This window comes from Elephantulus edwardii, unplaced genomic scaffold (genome assembly GCF_000299155.1).
Source record: "Elephantulus edwardii isolate Elephantulus edwardi_28Jun2011 unplaced genomic scaffold, EleEdw1.0 scaffold00244, whole genome shotgun sequence".
In the NCBI taxonomy this organism is placed as follows: domain Eukaryota; kingdom Metazoa; phylum Chordata; class Mammalia; order Macroscelidea; family Macroscelididae; genus Elephantulus; species Elephantulus edwardii.
Window position 1 is genome coordinate 163,012 of NW_006399994.1, and position 14,933 is coordinate 177,944.

At 41.5% G+C, this 14,933-nt stretch overlaps 1 pseudogene; it reads right to left on the bottom strand.

The window, feature by feature from the left end:
• Window positions 1–1,640: 1,640 nt before the first annotated feature.
• Window positions 1,641–2,644, bottom strand: LOC102866559 (annotated as a pseudogene).
• Between the last annotated feature and the right edge of the window lie 12,289 nt (window positions 2,645–14,933).

Below are 14,933 nucleotides of genomic sequence, written 5' to 3' on the forward strand. Positions count from 1 at the left end.
GGCTGGCTGCTGCTCTTCCCGGGTCTCTTCCGGGTCCCTCTCGCGGCGTTCCCCGGTCTGGCGGCGTGCGTTCCCCCGGCTGGCGGCGGCGTGCGTTCCCCGGTGTTCCCCGGTCTGGCGACGGCGTTCCCCCGGCTGGTGGCCTCGCCCTCGCGCTGCGTCCGGGGAAGTGTTTTTAACTGTTGTAAATAAAGGTATTATAAGTGTGAACATACACTACGAGAACACATTTTTTTAAAGTTAAAGTTGTTGTTAGCTGTCATTGAGTCAAGTATGATTTGTAGTGACCCTATAAACAACCAATCTGAACACTGTGTTTTCCCATACCATCTTCACAATCTCTGACATACACAAGCCCATTGCTACAGTCACCGAACCAACCCATCTACTTCAGGATCTTCCTCTCTAAAGATTATTGTCTAGAAAATTCCATGGAGCAGTTATACTCTGTCAGATAGAATCACTATGAGTCAGAAAGAGCAGGAAAATAGGATTGACCCTTGGTCCAAGCTGGATGATACATGGTACCTTTAAAAACGGTCAATTCTTTTCATGATTCCACTCATGCAGTGCCAACTGTAGCCACGAGAATGTCCACCACGTCTTCTAAGACCACAATGATTAACTTTCCAATCTCTCCAGTTAGTTACCCTTTTCATTTCCATAGTAGTGCACAGATGAGGTTCAAGATGGCTGCTACGCTAAACAATTCACAACCTTTCCTCTAACACATGCCTGCCTAGTACTGTTACCAAAAAGCAGGAGGCATCCTCAAAACTGGTCCAGAGTGCTTAGGTGCTTAGTTTAATAGCAGGATTAGAACTCAGTGTTTTAGCAACTAGACTTGAGGACAATTTATACTAAGAATTCCATGTTGTACACAGGCTGAATTTTTTTCTAGAGAAACTCTGTGACATGTACTAAGGTGGTAGTATTATAGAGTTATGACACTTAATGGTTTTTAAAGATGGTCTTGTTGACTTAATCACTAGAGAAAATATGGTTTCGATGGGGAAATGCAGTGAGTTTTGGTGGCCTGGTAGTAAGGAGCTGCACTGCCAACCTGAAGGCATGTGGTTCTAATACACCATCTGCTCCACTGGAGAAAGATGGGTAATCTCCTACTGTGTGATATATTGCCTCTGAAAACCCACTGGAGGGTCAGCTATGGGTCAGATACATCTAGGGGTACATAGCAGAAACAATACATGGAAACGTACCACAAGCTCCAATTATGTGATGTAAATAAGCAAGCACGTTTAAACTGGGAAATGCACATAGTTATATTAAAAAGTTTCCATCAGTTTATAATCAAGCCAGAAATAAGTGGACACCGTCCTCCAGTATTCACTTCCATAATTCAGTAGAGTTCAGCATTTCATAGTGTTCCTTCCTCAAAAGTGGTTATAAAAGTTTTGTCTTCTTACCAGTTCCCTTCAATCATCCTAGGATTTTATGTGCATATGGGGAACAGAAAGAACTTTATTTTTATGCATTACATTAAATATGAATATATCCCCCCACTTAATAAATTTGGCTAACAGTTCTGCTTCATTATTTTTCTTTTTAACTTTTTTTTGAGCATGTTAAGATTTATTTTTAATAAGAAAGGATGTATGTAACACAACTGAAGAGTCAGCCTAGAAGCATTTGCAGTGGATGATGGATGGTTCGGACTCATCATACCCTTGCTTGCTGATCCACATCTGCTGGAAGGTAGACTGAGAGGCCAGAGTGGAGCCGTGGATCTGCACAGAGTATGCATTCAAGGAGAGCGATGATCTTGCTCTTCATGGTGCTGGGTGCCAGCACTGTGATCTCGTACATCCTGTCAGCGATGCCGCTGTGCATGGTAGTCCTGCTGGACAGCACTGTGTTGGCATTGAGGTCCATGCAGATGTCAATGTCACACTTCATTACAGAGTTGAAGGTAGTTTCATGAATGCCACAAGACTCCACGCCCAGGAAGAGGGGCTAGAACTTCAGGGCAGCAAAAACTCTCACTGCCAATGGTGATGACCTGTTCTTCGGGCATCTCATAGTTTTCTACCAGGAAGGATGAGGGAGATGCTGTGCCATATCCTTCTCAAAGTCCGTGGTGATGTAACAGAGTTTCTTCTTGATGTCATATATGATTTCCCACTCGGCTGTGGTGGTGAAGCTGTAGCTTCACGGTAAGGATCTTGATGAGGTAGCCCATCAGGTCCAGATGCAGGATGGCATGGGGGAGGGCATACCCCTCGTAGAAGGGCAGAGTGTGAGTGACCCTATTACCAGAATCTATCACGATGCTGGTGGTGCGGCCAGAGGCTACAGGAAGAGCATGGCCTGGATGGCAACATACAGGGTAGGGATGTTGAACATGATTTGGGTCTTGTATACAATCTGGGTCATCTTCTTCTGGAGCTCAGGGGGTTTAAGTCAGCACCACAGGGTTCTCTTCAAGGGCCACACTCAATTTGTAGGAGGTGTGTTGTCAGCTCTCCTCCATGTCATCCCAGTTGGTGACAATACTGTGCTCAGTGGGATACTTGAGGGTCAGGATGGCTCTCTTGTTCCGGGCTTCGTCACTCATGTAGCAGTCCTTCTGGCCCATGCTCACCATCACGCCCTAGTGGCAAGGGTGACCCATGAAGGAGGAGAAGACAGCCGGGGTCGGGCTCGGGGTCAGGGGGCTGGGCAGCATTGCTGGCAAAGCCAGCCTTTGTAAAGCTGGAGCCGTTGTAAACTGTGAGTGCAGCAATGTCATAATCCATGGTGATCTGGGGGTGGTGAGTGTGAACCGGCGGTGACAGTGCAGAGGGTTCTGTCCTTCCTGGGTTGGTTAAATCTCAGCTATCCTTTTTTTTTTTTTTAATATCACACTCATTTTCGAGTTACCAGAACCTAAAATTTACACAGTCCTAGAAAATGTTGAAATGTTGCCTGGTGGCACAATGGTTAAGCATTTGGAGGCTAACCATAAGATCGTTGGTGTTATTAGGTGCTGTTGAATCAATGCCTACTCACTATAACATCATGTATAACAGACTGAAGCCTTGCCTAGTCTCCACTATGCTTATAACCTCTTCTTTGCTTAAGCTCATTGTTGCAGGTACTATGTCAATCTATCTTGTTGTGGGTCTTCCTTTCCTTTTCTGACTCTGTTTTCCCAAAGATACTATCCTTTACAAAGGACTAACCTTTTCTGAGAATAAAATGAAGTATCAGCATCGAAACCTCTAATGGTCATCCTGGTAGCGCTTCTGCCCAGACATCTTTGTGTTTTTAACAATCCATGTCCATTCAGTATACTTTGGCAGCACTTTCAGTTGGACTTTAAACCGATATCCTTGTCTTGTACTACAGATTTTTCCAGTGCAGTATGATGTTAGATTCTTGATTGCTACTTCTATGAGTGATGAGGTCTGCTGGGTTAGAGGCAAGAAGTTGAGCTGCCAACCTAAAGGCACACAGTTTGAATCCAACAGCTGCTCTGTGGGAGAAAGAGAAACAATCTCTTCCTGCATGACTTACTGCTTTTGAAAACCTGCAGGTTTTCAACTAAGTTTGGACTCAACCAGATATAACAACAACTTGTTTTTACAGGTCCAAAGAAATTCTTCATTAAACCAATTCCATTCAGATAGTGGTTTTAACTTTTCTATGCTGATTTGTTGACAAAGTTTGAATACATGGTATTCACACAAGATCTTTTCCATTTCCTTCACCCCCCATACATCAAGTTGTGTGACCCTATGATTAACATCTCCCCTCCCCATCCATCCTCAACCCCTCTGTTTCTACCATCCCCCAACTTGGATCCTTATACTAATTCTACAATAACTGTTTTATACAGTATTTTTCCTTATGGGACTGAGTTAGTTCACTCAGCATAGTGCTCTCCAGTCTCTCCCAAGTTAGGTAGTAATTTACAAAATCATTGTTCCTTGCATGCTGTATGGTATTCCATTGTGTGAATATACCACAACTTCTCAATCCATTCATCTGTGGTTGGACATCTGGGCTGTTTCCATGTTTTTGCTACGGTGAATAACGCTGTTATGAGCATTGGTGTACAAGTTTCCTTTTGAGTCTCAGTTCTCATTTTCTCGGGGTATATTCCAAGCAATGTGTAGCTGGGTCAGATGGAATTTCTATGTTCAGCTCTTTTGAGCAAGCACCAAAAGTAGTTGTACCACTTTACAATCTCATCAACAATGTATAAGACTTCTTATCTTGCCATATTGTCTCCAAAATTTATTTCTTGCTGCCCTGTTAAACTTCACCACTGCTACTGGAGTGAGATGGTATCTCATTGTTGTTTTGATTTAAAACTTTCTTATTGCCAGTGATTTTGAACATTTCTTCATGTGTCTGTTGGCCTTTTGAACATATTCCTCTGTGAAAATTTTCCCACATCTTTTACCCATTTTGTAATTGGGTTATCAGTCTTTTATTGTGGAGGCCCAGAAGAATTCTATAGACTTTCATTGCAAGATACTTGTCTGAGATGGTATTGCCAAATGTTTGTTCCCAGTTAACAGGTTTTCTTTTCACACTGTTGGGAAAAGGTTTTGATATGCACAGGGATTTAATCTTTAGAATGTCCCATTCATCAATTTTATCCTCTTCAGATTGTACATTTCTGGCTGTATTTGGCAGTCTCTTTATACCGTATACTAGGCCTTCTAAGGTTGACCTCAGTTTGTCTCTGATGAACTTTATGGTTTCAGGCTTTACTCCCAAGTCTCTGATCCACCTCGAGTTGATTTTTGTTTACTGTGTGAGTTTAGATCCTGTTTCAGCTTTTTGCAGGTAGTACTACAGTTTTGCGAGCACCATTTGTTGAAGAGGTTGTCATTTCCCCATTTGGCAGGTTTTATTTCCTCATAACAACAATTTTTAAGAGTAGATACAAGTAAAATGAAATATTTGACAACTTCAACTTTTTCTCCATTTATCATAATGTGACTGCTTGGTTAAGTTGGTTTTTCTTATTTTCGTTTTCTTGATGTTGAAGTATAATCCATACTGACGGCTATATACTCTCTGATCTTCAGTAAATACTTCAAGCTCTTTTTTTTTCTTTCAGCAAACAATCTAGTATTATCTGAATAATGAAGATCATTAGTGAGTCTTTTTATAATCCTGATGCCACATTATTTTCCATATAAATCCAGCTTCTCAGATTATTTGCTTGGTAACTCTTTTCTTGCTTTATGTACAGGTTTCACACGAGCCTAATTACGTATTCTGGAATTTTCATTCTTCTCACTGTTAACCATCACTTTTTATGACTCATACACTGATTGCCTTTGCATACTAAGTAAGACACAAGTATAAGCAATAAGGTTAGTGAGTCAAATCCACCCAGGGCTCCTGAGAAGAAAAGATCTAGCATTCTACTCCTGTAAAGATTACCAAAACGTGAGCTGGCAGCAATTCAGTCAATGCTGACTTAAAGCAACATTTAGTTGGATTTCTGAGGCTTTACAGAAGATTGTTCATCTTTCCCACAGCGTAGCTGGTATATTCAAACCACTGATATTTCAGTTAGCAGTGCTGCATGCAATGCACTGTGTCCTCAAACATCCTTTTTCTAAAGATTATAGCCTATAAAATGCTATGGAACAGCTCTACTAAGTTAATTGTTGTTGTTGTTGTTATGTGCTGTCGAGTCGCCTGCGACTCATAGCGACCCTATGTACAACAGCCCTAAACTCCACTCTGTCCTGTGCCAATCGCACTGTCTCTGACACTCCCATCCCAATTATCCCAGTCACTGAATCAATCCACCTCATAGAGGGCCTTCCTCTCCTGCGCCGTCCCTCCACCCTCCCAAGCATGATGTCCCTCTCTAAGGACCGGTCTCTCCTCACTACATGTCCAAAGTAAGTTAGACGGAGCCTCAGAATCCTTGCCTCCAAGGAGCCACCCAGTTTAACCCTCTCCCCAGGACAAATCTATTTGTTTTCCTTGCAGTCCGTGGTATTCTCAATACTCTTCTCCAGCACCACAGCTCAAAGGCATCAATTCTCCTTCTATCCTCCTTGGTCATTGTCCAACTCTCTGATGCATAACAGGTGATTGCGAAGACCATGGCCTGTATCAGACGCACCTTAGTCTCCAGAGAGACACCACTGCTCTTCAGCACCTTGGAGAGGTCCCTAACAGCAGACTTTCCCATGGCAATGCGCCTTTTAATTTCCTGGCTGCTGGTGCCAAGACTATTGACTATGGAGCCAAGCAAACTAAAGCTGTGTACAATCTCAATCTCTTCACCATCCATCCTGATGCTGCCAATTGGTCCAGTGGTGAGAATCTTTGTCTTCTTGACAGTAGAATCACTATATGTCAGAAACAACAAAAAGAATATTGGACTAATCGTTGGTCCAAGATGGATGATGCATGACCTCTTCATAATTGCATGGCTTTTCTCCTGGATCTACTTCCTTCAGTGCCAACTTCAGTCACAAGAATGCCCATCACATCTTCTAAGCCTACATTATTTAATTTGCAGATCTCCACAGTTAGTTATCTCTGTCATTTCTCCAGTCCTGTGTAGATGAGATTTAAGGGGTCTACGATATCTCATTCTTTTAGCATGCAGCTCATATCCAAGATTAGGCTTCTCCTTTCTTCAGTCCCATTGCCACAGCTTCCAACACAAACAGTTTGCCTGATTTATTCTTCAAATAGCCTTCACATTGGCAGTTTGAAATCAGCAAGTAGTGCCACAGAAGAAAGGCCTGGGAATCTGCTTCCATAAAGGCTGTTGTTGTTATATGCCATTAAGTTGGGAAAATCCCATAACTGGCCCTCCAGGGGATTTTCTGAAACGGTAATCTACCCTGGAGGAGGCTGTCCATCTGTCTCCTGAGAAGTGCATGGTGAATTTGAACCACCTGCCTTTGGGCTGAAAACTCTTTACACACTGGGCCACCAGAGCTCCTCCCTTCCATAAAGATGACAGCCAAGAAAATCCTGTGGAGCAGCTCTGCTCTCTAACAGATAAGGTCCCCACAAAGAGGAACCAACTCAACAGCACCAGGTTTTGTTTGTTGGCTTGTTTACTCAGCAACCAGGAACAAAAGAAGCATATGAAAATGAAGAGACCAGGTCTCATCCAAAGTGGCTGCAACCATGCGAGCGTGTCATTACACGGCTAAATAACCAGATCGTTTGGTTTTTAAAGAAATGTGAATTCATATGTAGATTCTCCTCATTTTAAAATTCTAGGCTTGGAACCAGACTATTGCAGAAAATATTAAAGATTTAGTATTAATTGTGCTGTATGTTCTGTATCGGTCTTTATTTTTTACTTTTCATTTTTTATGACTTACACAATTTTCTTAGATCCATAAGCCATTCTGCATTCTAATTATTAATGGGTTCTTACTATTTTTTCTTCTCATTTTGAGTCATGCTATATTAGCATATGGCGCTTTCCACCATCCATGTCATTATGGTTAGTTTTACAGAGTGTTCTTCTCCAGTCATATTTGCAATAACTTCTGACCTGAAGGGCTAATATTTTGGCACTATATAAAACAATGTTCCATTGCTAATCATAAAGTTTTGTCTTAATTGCCTGGGAGATCTGGTGGTGAAGTCTTTAGAGAGGTGTACTGTTGACCGAAAGGGTTTACCTCTCCATTCAAATACAACAGAGGCTCCTCAAAAGAAAGCTGTACAATCTCCTTCCACACGGCTGACAGCTTCTGACAATCCACTGGAGGGTCAGTTATAAGTCCGTTCTAATTTGATAGCCTTGGGTATGAGTGACAGTAACAGAAATAATGCAAATGAGCAACTTTAGGAAAAAGACATTTATTCCTTGATGTTTAGGGAGATGGATGACAGAATTTATCTAGGTCTTGAAAAGCTAAGTCTCTTCACTGGCTCACAATTTAGAAGGAAAATCCTTGTCTCCTTGGAGCAACTGTAAACTCAATAATCTTTTCCTGGATCTAGAATGTTCAGACACTAATGATATTATTCAATAATTTCTACACTTTGTGGGATCATCTTTTTAGGGAATGGGAACAAATATGGACCTCTTCCTGTCAGTTGCCCAGTAACTGCCTTCCATATTAGTTGTTAGAGACTGGTCAGCATGTCCAGGATTGGATCTGTTTCTGGAGCACCTGAACTGATACTCCATCAATTCTTGGGGCCTTGTTTTTTTGCCAATGCCTTCAGTATAACTTGGACTTCATCCTTCAGTGTTATTGGTTCTTGATCATAGGCTACTTCCTGAAGTGTTTTAGTGTCAACCAGTTCTTTTTGGTACAGTGACTGTGTATTTCTTTTATCTTCTCATACTTCCTGAATCATTTATTCTATAGCTCGTTCTGCTTGAGAAATGCTGAACATGTTTTTCTCTTTTGATTTTCTAACTCCAGCTTGTTGTACATTTTATTACAATATCAAGTAATATCACATGCAAGTAAGCAAAATATTGCTGAAGATTATTTGAAATGACTGGGATAACACATTGACAGAGAACTGACAGAAATTCAAGCTGATTTCAGAAGAGGTCACAGCACAAGGGATATCATTGCTTATGTCGGATGGATTTTTGCTGAAAGCAAAATTCCAGAAAGATGTTTACTCTGTTTATTGACTATGCAAGGACATTTTACTGTGTTGATCATAACGATTATGGATAACATTGTGAAGAATGGAAACCTTATTGTACTTATTGCAGAAGATTAAAAACTAGAGTCTTCAATATGATTTTCACCTCAACATAAAAAAAAAACCTCAAAAATTCCTCATAATTGGACCAACATGATAGATGGAGAGAGGTTTGAAGTTACCAGTAATTTCATTTCACTTAGATCTACAATCAACAACCGCATTAACAGCAGTAGAAAAAGATATGCAACAGGTGTTTTACATTGAGAAAATCTGCTGTCAAATACTTCTCCAAAATTCTAAAGAGTAAGGATGTTAGTTTAAAGACTAAGGTGCACCTCATCCAAGCCATGGTCTTTTCAATTGCTACCTATGTGTCTGAAAGTTGGACAATGAGTAAGGATGACAGAAGAATTGATACCTTTGAATCGTGGTGTTGGCCACTAAGAATAAGCAACTCTGACCCAAAGGCAGTGCAGCCAGTGTGCTCCTTAGAGGAAAAGATGGTGGAACTTTGGCTCACATACTTTGGGCATTTGGTCAGGAGGGGCTTTTTCTGGCAAAAAAAGAGATCGTACTGGAAAAGGTGGAGGGTCAGAGAAAGAGAGGAAAACCCTCAACAAGATGGGTGGACACAGTTACTGTAACAATGAGCTCGAATATGCCAGAGATAGTAAGGACAGCACAGGATAGGGCAAGTTTCAGATCTGCTGTTCATAAGGTCACTATGAGTCATAGTCAATAGTTCAATGGCAGATAACAATAACAGGAGACTGAACATGCAGCGACTCTGGCTCCAAAGGACAAACTTTGCTCTTGGCTCTCCTTTCTTGGTGGTAGTGAGGTCTGCCTTCTCTTCTGCTTGCTTCTCTTACTTTTTATTAAGTGTAAGATAAAAGATGTAACAGGCCACATCACTGGGTTATTTCCCTTTTATCAGATCAGGGTTGTGACTAGATTAACGGTGTTGCCCCCCACCTTAATCCTGTTATAATTTGCTTATCAGGTAATTGGCGAGCAAGACACAACAGTCACATTTCATCCAAAATACTGAGTATCAGGGCCTGCAATTAGCCAAGTAAGCGCGCGTGCGCGCGCACACACACACACAGACACACCCCTTTTTTGCTATTATTGTGCTTTGAATGAAAATTTACAGAGGAACGGGTTTTCCAATCAATAACTAATATAGATTTTGTGTAAACATGTAATTTGCTCTTGTCATTGTTGTTGGGTACCATTGAATCAAATATGACTCATAGTGACCCTATGAACAAAAAATCTGAACCCTGTTCGATTCTGTTATCCTCTGCTTCCTGACGCACAAGAGCCCATTGCAGCAGTCACCGTGTCAATTCACCTGGTCAAGAGTCTTCCATTCCTTCGACCCTCCACCCTTCCCAGCATCATGTCCCTCTTCAAGGAATAGGCCCTCCTCGCAACATGACCAAAGTATATAAGGTGAGTTCTCATCATACTTGCCTTCAAAGATCACCCAGCTGCACCCTCTCCAAGATATATATGTTTGTTCTCTTGGTCATCCATGGGACGTTCACCAATACCACAGCTCAAAGGCATCAGTTCTTTTTTGGTCATCATTCATTGCCCAGCTCTCAGATGCATAGCAAGTAATTGAAAAGACCATGGCCTGAATCAGACATAACTTAATCCTCACACTGACATCATTACTCATCAGTAATTCGGGGAGGTCCCTAACTTCAGACTTTCCCAGTGCAATGTGTCTCCTTATTTCCTCTTGTCCTGTTTAGTCTCTGGGATGGCCCTGCAGCTGCGGTAGTAAGGATCCCCCTGCCTGTAGCTGTGGTGGCAAGAAACCCCAGAGAGAGGGACCTATAACCCCAGGGAAGCCTCAGTCCCATTTCCCCACAAGCAATCACTTCTCCTTACTTCCTGACTGCTGTTCCAAGGGAGTTAATTGTGGATCCCGGAAAGATGAAGCTGTTGACAGTTTCAATATCCTCTCCATCCATCATGACACTGCTTATTGGTCCAGTGGTAAGAATCTTTGTTTTCTTGACATGTAATTTGGAACGACCTAAATCCATTATAAGTTTTCACTGTTGTTGTCAAGTCACCTGTGACCCATAGCTACCCTACTATATACAGCAGCTCTAAAGGCTGCCCTATCCTGAGCCAGTCTCACTGACTCTGATACACCAACCCTCACTGCCTAGTCTATTTTTTTAAATAATTATTATCCAGGTCTTTCTTCCTAGTGTTTTAGTCTGGGGCCTTTGCTGAAATTTTTCCATCATAGGTGACCCTATTGTTGTATTTCAAATAATTTCCAATATCCCAGCAACACACAAATCACCATAATATGACAAACTGGCACACCATCTAATACTAGTATGACGACTTTGTTTAAAAAAGGTATAGTGGCATGGTCAAGATGAAACAAAATGATATTGGAATTACTTTTCAAATTCCAAAGAAAGAAAGATAAATTGCAAAGGTGAAAGGGAGCTTAACATGGTGATTTTAAAATATGTCTATAAAGTCTTTAATATTTCCCTCTTTGAGAGCTGCAACCTAATCTCTCATCCCTTGAGAGCAGGGAAGGCACTTGGATGGTGCTGTTGTTAAAGCACTTGACTCACAACAAAAATGTCAGTGGTTCAAATTTACCAGCCTTTCCAAGGGAGACAGACGACCCCACCTTGTCTGCTTCTGTAAAGACTGAGAGCCTTGGATGCTAGGGGGACAGTTGCACTCTGTCCTGTGGAGTTGCTGTGAGTTGGGATTGACTCTATTGCAGTAGATTGGGGTGTAGTATGGGATGGACTTAGTGATTTATATTTGGTTTTGGTTTTTTGTTTTGTCCTGGTCAAAACACTTTTATTGTCATCTACCTACATAGTGGGCTTCCCAAAGCCAGATTCCCTCCCTACATCCTCCCATGTGGCTGGAACCCCGTGCTTGGCTGATGGCTCTGTGATCACTCAGGCAGGCAACTGGCCTAGGCCACTGTCTATTTCCCTGAGAATCCTGAGGGTCCAGGGGGTAAAGGTTCTGGGGGGCAGGGTAGTGACAGTGGTGTGGCCCCCTAGGGTGGTCTCCTCAGATTATCTGTGTCACCACCTGGAACTTAGAGGCGGGCAGGGCTGCCACAGAGGCTATGAGCAGACTCTATGTCCAGCATACTGAGGCTGCTGTGCAGGAGGCCACAGGTGAAGGCCAAGAATGTGGATGCCTCCTCTGGATACTGCAGGCTCAATGCCATCAAACCAGGAGAGGGAAGTTGTTGTTCTGTAAGATGCAGGTACCCTGGTGATAGATGTGCTCCTGGAACATAGTTGCCCACAGGTCCTTCCTTGCATAAGAAGTGGAAGGCATCCAGCTCCTCCCTGAAGCCCAGGGTGTCCCTGGGCATCTTCTCTTCCAGAGCCTGGCCCACACCCTCTAGGACCAACGGGCTTATCTTCTGTTTCCTGACTTGAGTTGAAACTCTACGCCCATAGTTTTATCACCAGCTCCATACGCAGAAACTGGAACAACAACACATTAGCCATATATGTGCCCACATAGTGATTTGTTTTTAACAAATAGAATAATATGAAAGTGATGATGAGTGATTCAGAAGACATAGGCTCAGAGACTCTCCTTATACACTCTCTTGGATGTCTTGTTCTGGGGGAAATTAGCTGAAATGTCATCAGGAAACATAAGTAGTTTATGGGAAAAGCCACATGGTGAGAAGCTGAGGCTGCTTGCTAATTGACCTTTGCATGACTCATCTTGGAAATAGATTATCCTGCGTAGTCGAGCCTTCAGATGACTGCAGTCGAGTCAACATTCTGACTGTAACCTACCTAGAGTTCCTGCTAAATTGTTCCCTAATCCCAACTCACCGAAACTTTGAAATAATTCTTTTGTATACTGTTTTTTAAAGTAATTTGTATTCACCATCTCAAGAACATGGAAACAGCCCAAATGTCCAACCACAATCAAATGGATTGATAAATTATGGTACATTCACATGGTTGAATGCTATGCAGTACACAGAAGAATGATTTTGTAAATCAGTACCTAACTCAGGAGGGACTGGAAAACATTAAGCTAAGTGATCTAACTCAGTCCTGTAAGGACAAATACTGTATAAGTCCATCATTGTAGAATGTATATGAGGATCCAAAGGGAGCAAACAAAGGGGTGCGGGTGGGTGGGGGTTAGGAAAAGTAGTTAATCATAGGGTTACACAATTTGATGGGTGAATGGAAGGGTGGGTAAAGGAAATGGTAAAGATTCTGTTTAAAAAACAATGTATAAGAATTTTGTAAGTAAATCAGTGTAAAATAAAAATTTTATTTAAGAAAAATTTTTTAAAAACCACAACAGAATAAAACAGTAAGAACAATAATAGTAATTTGTTATGCAGGAAAAGTGAAGCAATAATGCAAATGAGCTGTTAACTGTTGATCCTGCACCTAAAATACTTCCTTTTTTTCAACTTTATTTTATTATTTTGTGTGTGTGTACTGTCAAATTGGATCTGACTGCTACAGGAGGAGATTGCCCCTCCTTCGCCAGCAGAGCATCTGGGGGATTTGAACCATGTACCTCTGGGATTGCAGTGAAGTTTCTTGCCACTAGGCCACCGGAGCTCCCTTAATACTTCTTTTTTTTTTTTTAACAGTCACTTTGCCATCTGTTGTTGCTGTTATTATTGTTGAGTGCTGTCAAGTTGACTAAAATACAAAGCGACTCTGAACAATAGATGTGAACCTTGTCTCCTCTTGCATTGTCCTCATGCTCTCCACCATGCTTGAAGCCATTGTGTTAGATACTGTGTCAGTCTGTCTCCTTGAGGGTTTTACAATCACCCTTCACCTATCCCAGCATGATGTCTTTTAACAAGGACTAACCCCTCATGACAACATGCTCAAGCTAAGTGAGATGAAGTTTCACCAACCTTGCCTATAAGGAGAATGCTGATTTCACTTAATCCAAGACAAATGTATACGTTTGCTCTTTTGGTAGCCCAGGGGATACTCGATATTCCCCACCAACAACACAATTCAAAGGCATTGCTTCTTCTGTCATTCTTATTCATTGTCCAAGATGCATATGAACCAATTGAAAATACCATGACTTCTTGTTGTTAGGAGCTGTTGATCAAGCAGGATTCATAGTGACCCTATGAAGAGCCGGCCTGAACCCTGCCCTACTCTGTGCCATCCTCATCATCTCTGACACAGTACAGCCCATTACTACTGTCTGTCACTCCATTGTGTTAGTTACTGTGTCAATCTATCTCGTTGGAGGTTTTTTCCTTTTCTCACTCTTCATCTTTCCAAGCATGATGTCCCATTCCAAGGAATAGATAGCCTTATATAGTTACATGTCCAAAGAATAAAAGATGTTTTATCATCCTTGCCTCCAAGAAGCACTCTGGCCAAAACATACCTTTGGCCAGAGATCTTTCCAAGACTTACCTGTTTATTCTATCGGCAGTCCAGGAGATATTCAGTACACTTCTCCAGCACCACAATTCAAAGGAATTAATTATTCTGCTGTCATCCTTATTCATTGTTCAGTTCTCTGAGTGACTTAATAGATGTCATTAATTCAAACACAACTCCTAGCAACCCCATATACATCTGGACAAAGCACTGCCTGACCTTACACCATCTTCACAGTGTTGCTGTGCTTGAGCTCATGGTTTTAGCCACTGTGTGAATTCAGCTCCCCAAAAGGGCTTCCTCTGCTTCTCTAACCTTCTACTTTGCCAAGCACAGTGTCCTTCTCCAAACTTGTCTTTCTTGATAACATGCCCACGGTTTGTAAGTCTCACCATACTCATTTGTAAGGAACGTTCCTGCTGTACTTCTGGACGATGTGTTTATTCTTCTAGGACTCCATGATATATTCAGCATTTCTTGCTGATATTTCTTCAGTCTCCATTATTTGGTATCTAGCTTTCCCATATACAGGAGGCAACTGAAAATGTGGCTTGATAAAATTAAATATTTTATCATGTATGAACTTACAAAGTGGAGAATTTAATGGAGATCCCATGAATGGATATAATATACAATGGGATTTTGTTTCTTCATTTTTAGAATTTTTTATTGATTTACATACAATAATTCATTTACATTGTGTTACACACAATTCATGTACACTGTATTTTATAACATTAGTTATAAGTGAACCTAGAGTTGCTATAATCAAGGATGCTTTAGGCAGAATATTAAATGATCCAGGAAGTATTAAAAGAAGATGGAAGGAATATACTGAGTCATTGTATCAAAAGGAATTGGCAGATACAGAAGAATTTAATGAAATAA